The 10,093-nt window shown below is 42.1% G+C and overlaps 1 long non-coding RNA gene across 1 annotated transcript; it reads right to left on the bottom strand.

The window, feature by feature from the left end:
- Positions 1–3,224: 3,224 nt before the first annotated feature.
- On the bottom strand, positions 3,225–4,931 carry LOC113047512 (uncharacterized). Its single transcript, XR_003276266.1, has 2 exons — positions 4,588–4,931; positions 3,225–3,353 (listed from the first exon to the last, which is right to left on the bottom strand). It is a non-coding gene; the product is annotated as an uncharacterized LOC113047512 (long non-coding RNA).
- Between the last annotated feature and the right edge of the window lie 5,162 nt (positions 4,932–10,093).

The following is a 10,093-nucleotide window of genomic DNA, read 5'->3' as shown; positions in this document are numbered from 1 at the left end:
GCCCATCGCCTCTCGGAACTCCAACAATGACACTCATCTGTCACCGAATACTCCATCGAGTTCCGGACCCTGGCGGCCGCGTGCCAGTGGAACGAGGCGGCGCAGTGGGATAGATTCCTGCATGGGTTATCCGACCGTGTTCAGCAGGAAATCTACCTCCTCGAGCTGCCTTCTACCCTCAACGAACTCATCAACCTGGCGTTGCGGGTGGAGGCCAGGTTTAATCGCCTGGGCCGTCAACACAGTCCTTCCAGACTACCCTTCTCTTCCGGTAGGGGGCGCTTGAGTTGAGAGAACACGGTCGGTTCTGTCGACGATCACGAGCCCATGCAGGTGGGTCGAGCTCGGCTATCCTGGAGGGAGAGGAAACGGCGGAGGTCCCAAGGACTATGTTTGTACTGTGGAGGCACTGATCATAACAACTACTCTTGCCCGGTAAAAGAGTCAGCCCGATAGTAAACCTGTGGCTACTATCGGGTGGGATCTCCGCCGAGAAGTCCTCACCCACATCATCGACCCTCCTTCCGGTGAAACTGCGGTGGAGGAATCAACATCATGAATGCCAAGCTCTTCTGGACTCCAGGGCCGAAGGTAATTTCATTGATTCTTCACTTGCACATCACCTGAACATTCCTGTCCTTCCTGTGTCTCTCCCCATCCATGTCACCGCACTCAACGGCCAGGAACTGCCTCCTGTCACCCATCATACTGAACCCATCACACTCATCACATCCGGCAATCATCAAGAAACCATATCCTTTTTTCTCATGGACTCCCCTGTAGCTCCCATTGTTTTAGGTCACCCCTGGTTGTCCAAACATAATCCACGAGTGGAATGGGGTTCAAACAATATCACATTGTGGAGTGAAAGTTGTCATGAGTCTTGTTTGGTTTCTGCCTGTCCTGTTGTTCCTGTGTCTGTCTTTCAGAAGGAGACCATGGGGTTGCCAAACGTGCCCGTAGAGTATCTGGACCTGAAGGAAGTGTTCAGTAAGTCCCTGGCTGCTTCTCTTCCTCCGCATCGTCCCTATGACTGTGCCATAGACTTAGTGTCAGGTAAATCTCCGCCTAAAGGCAAGTTATACGCTCTTTCTATTCCTGAGAGGGAGGCCATGGAGAAATACATTTCTGATTCCCTAGACTCTGGGTTCATCCGTCCTTCCTCATCTCCAGCGGTGGCGGGGTTCTTTTTTGTGGGTAAGAAGGATGGTTCTCTGCGACCTTGTATTGATTACCGGGAGCTGAACAACATTACTATTAAGAATACTTATCCATTACCACTCATGTGGTATTTACCACTCATGTGGATTTACGTAACGCTTATCATTTGGTCCGCATCAGGAAGGGGGATGAATGGAAAACTGCCTTTAATACCCCTAGAGGGCACTTTGAATATTTGGTTATGCCGTTCGGGCTCTCCAACTCGCCCGGGGTTTTCCAAGCACTCGTGAATGACGTGTTGAGAGATATGGTAGATCAGTTTATATATGTTTACCTGGATGACATACTGATTTTTTCTTCATCTCTCCAGGAACATGTCCAACATGTCAGACGAGTGCTCCAGAGGTTACTAGAGAATGGGCTTTTTGTCAAGGCGGAGAAGTGCGTATTCCATGCAAAGTCGGTCCCCTTCCTAGTGTTTATCGTGTCGCCTAAGGGAATACGGATGGACCCTGACAAAGTAAAGGCTGTGATAGATTGGCCATCTCCAGATTCCCGTAAGGCCCTACAGCGGTTTCTGGGGTTCGCCAATTTCTATCGGTGTTTTATTCGTAATTACAGCCAACTAGCCTTACCTCTGACAGTCTTGACCTCCCCCAGTACTCCGTTCAGGTGGTCTGACGCAGCTGAAACTGCGTTTTCTAACCTGAAGAGCCGCTTCGTTTCAGCTCCCATCCTTGTCACCCCTGATCCCACATGGCAGTTCGTGGTGGAGGTCGACGCATCAGAGGTGGGGGGTAGGAGCAGTGTTATCCCAACGTGCTGCTTCAGACGATAAGGTCCACCCTTGCGCGTTTTTCTCTCATCGATTATCTCCTGCCGAACATAATTATGACATTGGCAATAGAGAGTTGTTGGCGGTCAAATTAGCGTTGGAGGAGTGGCGCCACTGGTTAGTGGGTTCAGGGGTTCCCTTTATTGTTTGGACCGATCATAAGAATTTAGAATACATTAGAACTGCTAAAAGACTCAATTCCAGGCAGGCTCGGTGGGCACTTTTTTTTCGGTCGTTTTGATTTTACCCTATTGTACCGCCCCGGGTTCTAAGTACGTTAAACCCGATTCTTTGTCACGTCTTTTTGATCCCTCCGCCCGTCCCCTTACTCCTGAGTGTATTTTGCCTGAGAGATTTTTTAATAATGACACTTTTAAATAATGACAAGATATAAGTCAAAATTAAAATTTTTAAATAAACGCAACAACTTTGCTATTAAGAACACATCCTTTAGGTCAGCAGTTCTCAATCCCAGTCCTCGCGCTCCCCAGCTCTGCAGATTTTACACGGCTCTCTTTAACACACCTGATTCAGATTATCAAAACTCTGCTGTGCACCTGAGACTGTTATTGAAAACTATGCTTTATTCTGGACAGTATTCATTTATCGGCAGTTGTTCAAATCGCATTATCTAATATGGTTTTAATGATAATAAAAATATTTTATCATGATTCAGGGTATCTACACATTTTTTAACAGCAAATTTAATAACTTTTAAGACCTTTTTAAGTCCTCTAAAAGGAAAATTTAAGACTTTATCTAAACAAACAAAAAAAACAGGAAAATGTTCAGCCCGACAACACAGATTGATGTGGTGAAGCATTAGTGTGGCACAACTCACCACAGCCACGCTCAAGACAGGTCAAAGGGGCGCGAAAACTTTTATACCAAGTGCTGATTGACCTTACAACCCTGACATGGTTGACTATGTATAAACTATCAGCCTTTAAGGTACTTCAGGTAATTTCTAAATTCTGGCCCCTCATAGCAGTTTGAAAAAGACATGGAAGACAGCCCCAGGACATTACAAAAGCCCACGTATTCATCATACTTGATCTAAATTATGGGTAAATGTTGCTGCCTAATAGTCTTGAGTTGGGTTTGGGGGTTCTCCCCCAAGAAAATGTTGTTCAGGGTCTGATTCGTGTTTTCTATGTCATTTCAGACACAGATAAATGCAAGCACATTCAATAATCTATGCATAGACCTAATGAATGTCAGACAATTGTAGGAAAGATCAGGATCAGAAATTTATTGCATGTTCCAGTTGTAGGAGATCCATGACTTTCCAATTTACTGTGGGTCCATCCATTGACACAGAAAGCATGTTCCTTAAATTAAGTTCCTTGGTGCCCTCCTGAAATTATAAAAAAAATAAAATCAAAACAAAGTCCACCTCAAGAATGATAACATTTTCAGTCATGTTCACTCAGATTAGATGGTTTGTCTAAAGTAGTGATTCTCAAACTGTGGTCTGGGTACCACTGGAGGTATGCCAGATTACCAAAGAGGTCTGTGAGCAAAAGTCATCCACCAAAAATGACTGACATGGACTGTGACGCCGTTGAACATTTCCAATTCGCTTCTCATGACTTGTTTTCTAATCATGCACATTATCAGCAGGAGAAGTTAGCCATGGTTTCAGAAGACTAAAATGGCCTGCATTTTTACATGCATTAGGGATGATCATTAAGCCAAATATGTCAAGATTGTTTTTTTGTTTTTTTTTATTGACTAAGTGGTCCTTGATTTGAAAGAAAAAATGTTTGAGAAACAAGTTAAGCCATAATAGTGAATGCTCACAAATTGGGCCTATGTGATAGGGTTCAGTGTCAACATTGTTAACCTAAAATTTAGAAGCACAAAACAGATATTTGGAGTCTAATTATGAACTGGGCTACATCATTTAATTCAATTCAATTTTACTTTTCACATAAAAAATATGCAAGAAGCATAATGCATATTGAATGCTTTATACAGTAAAGTTATGTACAGCACTGCCTTCCATCCATAATGCAGTAGTCCTATGCCTAGATGTCACCCACCCACAACATTTTTTTAACTGATTGGCTGGGACAATATATCGATGCATTTTGAATCGAGAAATTATTCTGGATCGATTCCAATTTTTCTGAATGCATCGCGATTCTCTCTCGAAAACGATTCTTAGTTTAGTTTTTAACAACAGATGCCACTGCGTTTAGATGCCTTACACACACCACTTGAACCTACTATAAAATAATAATTAATAAAGTTTGAAAACGTTGAAGCGAAGTACAAGGGTGTTTGCAGTGGGGCGTTCACATTAATCTCGCGTCATAAAGGCAATATATCAATTACATTCTCAGACTCTGCAGAACGCGCGAGCGCTCTTCGTCGTGAGCATTTGAGTGTTCGGTTAAAAACTAGCCTAGAGCGCCATCTGCAAAAACTAAGCTCAGAATCAATTCGCAAAGTATTCTGAAAAAATTTAAATCCAACAATTGTGACGCATCTATATATTGTCCCAAATATTCATTAGGAAATAACAAAAACACATGAAGCATTTTAACATATTCAAATAATTTTAAATGTTACTTTTAGAGTCTTACCTTAAAGTGCTCCAGCAAGTCTTCTGCCGTTGAGGGGCTCAAAAACTGAGAACCAAGATAGCGAGACCTGACAATCGTGGTCTTGTCCACAGCTTTATCGTCTTTGCCCATGCTTGCGATTTCGCAAAATGCCGTGGTGGCGAACCATCAACGCAACGCGTTCATCAATCACTTACTCGTATGTCACCTATGGAATTATGCAGGTTGCACCGACGAAGTGCTGCCCCCAAATGTTGCGCTGGTCAAAGTGCGGTCGAAAAAATAAATAAAAATGACGAGTCGGACATGAAATTTAAGATCCCACATGAAATTTAAGACATTCATATGGAAAATTCCAGGATTCAAGACATTTTCAGACCTTAAAAATCGAAAATTGTATTTAAGACATTTCAAGACTTTTTAAGGACCCGCGGGGACCCTGTGATTTATCGTCAAACTGGTAATTGTTACATCCTATACTGAACTATGTTCTTATTAGGGTTACCACAGGTCAGGGTCCCCGCGGGTCCTTAAAAAGTCTTGAAATGTCTTAAATACAATTTTCAATTTTTAAGGTCTGAAAATGTCTTGAATCCTGGAATTTTCCATATGAATGTCATAAATTTCATGTGGGATCTTAAATTTCATTTCCGACTCCGATTCAACCGCAATTTGACCAGCGCAACCTTTGGGGGCAGCACTTCGTGGGTGCAACCTGCATAATTCCATAGGTGACATACGAGTAAGTGATTGATGAACATGTTGCGTTGATGGTTCGCCACCACAGCATTTTGCGAAATCGCAAGCAAGGGCATAGACGATAAAGCTTTGGACAAGACCGTTATTGTCAGGTCTCGCTATCATCGCTATATTTTTGAGCCCCTCAATGGCAGAAGACTTGCTGGAGCACTTTAAGGTAAGACTCTAAAAGTAACATTTAAAATTATTTGAATATGTTAAAATGCTTCATGTGTTTTTGTTATTTCCTAATGAATATTTGGGACAATATATCGATGCGTCACAATTCTTGGATTGATTTAAATTTTTTACAAATGCGTTGCGAATTAATTCTGAGCTTAGTTTTTGCAGATGGCGCTCTAGGCTAGTTTTTAACCGAACACTCAAATGCTCACGACGAAGAGCGCTCGTGCGTTCTGCTGAGTCTGAGAATGTAATTGATATATTGCTTTTATGACGCGAGATTAATGTAAACGCCCCACTGCAAACACCCTTGTACTTCGCTTCAACCTTTTCAAACTTTATTTATTATTTTATAGTAGGTTCAAGTGGTGTGTGTAAGGCATCTAAAGCACGCAGTGGCATCTGCTGTTAAAAACTAAACTAAGAATCGATTCGAGAGAGAATCGCGATGCATTCAGAAAAATTGGAATCGATCCAGAATAATTTCTCGCCCTCTCTCCTCTCTCTGCTTCTCTCCCCAGCCTACACCCCCCTCAGGAGACAAACAAAACCAGCCATACAGACCATCACAGCCTGGCCCGAAAAGGCACTCATTCAGCTGCAAGACTGCTTTGCATGCACAGAATGGAGTATTTTTGAAGATCAGAACCTGGACACACACACTGAGTCTGTCCTCTTTTACATCAAGTGTTGTATTGGAAACGTCACAGAGGAAATACGCGTACGGATCTTCCCAAACAGGAAGCCATGGATGACAAGTGAAGTCCAGACTCTGATCAGAGCCCGTAACCTGGCCTTCAAGACAGGAGACAGAGCTCTATACAGCACTGCCAGGGCGGACCTGAGGAGGGGTATTAAGCAGGCAAAGGATTCTTATAAGAGGCCAGTAGAGGGTCATCTGACTGATAATAACCCACGACAGATGTGGAGGGGTATACAGGCCTTAACCAACTATAAAGGCCACCCCCCCTCTACATCCTCCAGCAGCAGCATCCTGGTGGAGGAGCTAAACAGCTTCTTTGCCCGGTTTGAGATCACTACCATACATCGGCAGTCACTGCCCCTACCACCCGGCTCCAGCAGTTCATCTCTCTCTCTTCAGGAGCATGAGGTTAGGAAGTACCTGAGAGCGGTAAATCCACGAAAAGCTGCTGGTCCAGATGACATCCCAGAAGCGGTGGTTAAAGCATGTGCAGACCAGCTGGCAGGGATCCTCACAAAACTTTTCAATCTCTCCCTGACACATGCCACTATTCTCACATGTCTGAAGGCCTCCATTATTATTCCCATTCCCAAAAAACCTGCCATAGACACCTTAAATGACTATAGACCCATCGCTCTGACGTCTGTAATTATGAAGTGCCTGGAGCGATCAGTCTCCCAGCACATTAGAGACTGCCTACCCCCTTTCTTCGACCCCTACCAGTTTGCCTATCGGGCAAACAGGTCCACAGAGGATGCTATCGCCCTTACACTTCATACAGCGCTGAGCCATCTGGAGAACAAGAACAGCTATGTAAGGATGCTCTTCGTGGACTATAGCTCAGCTTTTAACACAATTATTCCGGACATTCTTCACAGTAAACTGTTACAGCTGCAGATCCCCCTCTCCACCTGTAACTGGATTAAAAACTTTCTAACGAGCCGTCCACAATCCGTGAGATTCGGCCCACATCAATCCTCCACACTAACGCTGAGTACTGGCTCTCCTCAAGGCTGTGTTTTGAGCCCACTGCTGTAAGCACTGTACACCTATGATTGCTCTCCAATTTATCCAACTAACCATATTATAAAATATGCTGATGACACCACAGTGGTTGGATGTATTTTAAATGGGGATGAGTCAGCATGCAGGGCAGAGGTGAAGGTTTTATCGCGCTGGTGCTCAGAAAATAACCTGACTTTAAATATTTCAAAAACAAAAGAGTTAATTCTGGACTTCAGGAAGCAGAGACAGGATTACACCCCCCTCCTCATAAATGGAGCCCAGGTGGAAATTGTCACCAACTTTAAGTTTCTGGGCACCTACATCTCTTCTTCTCTTCTGACTACTCGTGGACCCACAACATCAGGGCCCTGGTTAAGAAGGCCCAGCAGCGGCTACACTTCTTACGTGTCCTCAGAAAGAACAATATGGACACAAAGCTGCTGCTGGCTTTCTATAACTCCTCTGTAGTGAGCATATTCACATATTGTTTAAGCGTTTGGTATGCAGGCTCAACCGCTGAGGATAGAAAAGCGGTGCAGAGGGTCATTAACACTGCCCATAAGATAATTGGCTGTCCTCTGCCCAGCCTGGAAAACATATCCACATCCTGCTGTCTCAGAAGAACCAAAGCCATCACTACTGATTCCTCACACCCTGCCTACCGCTTGTTTGATCTGCTGCCCTCAGGGAGACGGTACAGGTCAACCAAATCACATTCTAGTAGGATGACAAACAGTTTTTTCCCCTGGGCTATACGAACTGCAAATACTCATGGTTTTACACACACAAGCTCTTAAATGAAATTAATTCTTAATCGCCCCAAGGCAATAAGTCAAGTACTTTTGCATTCTCTTGTTTTTAAAATAACTATAGATAATCAAAGATTTTTATTAGCTGTTATGTATATGAAAAATGTTAGGAAGACATAGGTGTATATATATACTTTTTATACTATTTTGCACATATTTATTACTGTTTATATTAAATTATTATATTTATGAGTGAATATTGTTTGTTTGTCTGCCATTGTTTTATGTATGTTGTTTTTTATGTATCTTGATGGGTGAGGGAGCACCCTAATTTCGTTGTAACTTCACAGTGCAATGACAATAAAAGGCTATTCTATTCTATTCTGAACCCTATCACATAGGCCCAATTTGTGAGCATTCACTATGGCTTAACTTGTTTCTAAAACATTTTTTCTTTCAAATCAAGGACCACTTAGCCAATTTAAAAAAATAAATAAAAAAAGCTTGACATATTTGGCTTGATGATCATCCCTAATGCATGCAAAAATGCAGGCCATTTTAGTCTTCTGAAACCATGGCTAACTTCACCTGCTAATAATGTGCATGATTAGAAACCAAGTCATGAGAAGTGAATTGGAAATGGTTCAACGGTGTCACAGTCCATGTCAGTCATTTTTGGTGGATGACTTTTGCTCACAGACCTCTTTGGTAATCTGGCATACGTCCAGTGGTCCCCAGACCACAGTTTGAGAATCACTACTTTAGACAAACCATCTAATCTAGTGTTCCTGTAGCTCAACTGGTAGAGCACTGATCTAGCAAGCAAGCAAGTTTGGGGGTTCAATTCCCCGGGAACACATGATATGTAAAAATTGATAGCCTGAATGCACTGTAAATCGCTTTGGATAAAAGCGTCTGCTAAATGCATAAATTTAATCTGAGTGAACATGAATGAAAATGTTATCATTCTTGAGGTGGACTTTGTTTTGATTTTATTTTTTTTATAATTTCAGGAGGGCACCAAGGAACTTAATTTAAGGAACATGCTTTCTGTGTCAATGGATGGACCCACAGTAAATTGGAAAGTCATGGATCTCCTACTACTGGAACATGCAATACATTTCTGATCCTGATCTTTCCTACAATTGTCTGTCATTCATTAGGTCTATGCATAGATTATTGAATGTGCTTGCATTTATCTGTGTCTCTGAAATGACATTGAAAACACTAATCAGACCCTGAACAACATTTTCATGGGGGAGAACCCCCAAACCCAGCTCAAGGCTATTAGGCAGCAACATTTACCCATAATTTAGATCAAGTATGATGAATACGTGGGCTTTTGTAATGTCCTGGGGCTGTCTTTCATGTCTTTTTCAAACTGCTATGAGGGGCCAGAATTGAGAAATTACCTGAAGTACCTTAAAGGCTGATAGTTTATACATAGTCAACCATGTCAGGGTTGTAAGGTCAATCAGCACTTGGTATAAAAATTTTCGCGCCCCTTTGTCTTGAGCGTGGCTGTGGTGAGCTGTGCCACACTAATGCTTTGCCACATCAATCTGTGTTGTCGGACTGAACATTTTCCTGTTTTTTTGTTTAGATAAAGTCTTAAATTTTCCTTTTAGAGGACTTAAAAAGGTCTTAAAAGTTATTAAATTTGCTGTTAAATAATGTGAAGATACCCTGCAGGTTCTTAAAACGTCTAATAGTTTAAATTAAAGGCCATGAAAACTTAAATGGTACAAAAAGTCTAAATTATAAGAGGTCTTTTGGGACAGAAAGACAAGTATTGATCAAACTTCAAAAGGCTATGATTTCACTGAATAAATGCATTCACCGGGGAAAACATGCCAACTACACTTCAAAGTAGTGCAGACACCGTATCTGCGCTTCAAGTTCATTGCGCATCTACTCAGCGGTGCGTGGTAGATTAAGGTGCGAGGGTGTTCAAGGCGCTACAGTCTCCTTCTTTAGTAAATCCTCCTTTGTTTGACATATTTATTCATATACATATTCACGGACTTCTATTTATGTTTTTAATAGTTTATTTTACTGTAATTTATGTTTTATTTTGCTGAATGACAAGAGACGTGAAAGACTGGACATTGCATTGATTTCATATGGATTACTTTATCACAGAATATTT

This window comes from Carassius auratus, chromosome 28 (assembly GCF_003368295.1).
Source record: "Carassius auratus strain Wakin chromosome 28, ASM336829v1, whole genome shotgun sequence".
Lineage (NCBI taxonomy): Eukaryota > Metazoa > Chordata > Actinopteri > Cypriniformes > Cyprinidae > Carassius > Carassius auratus.
This window is presented reverse-complemented; position numbering and strand designations above follow the sequence as displayed.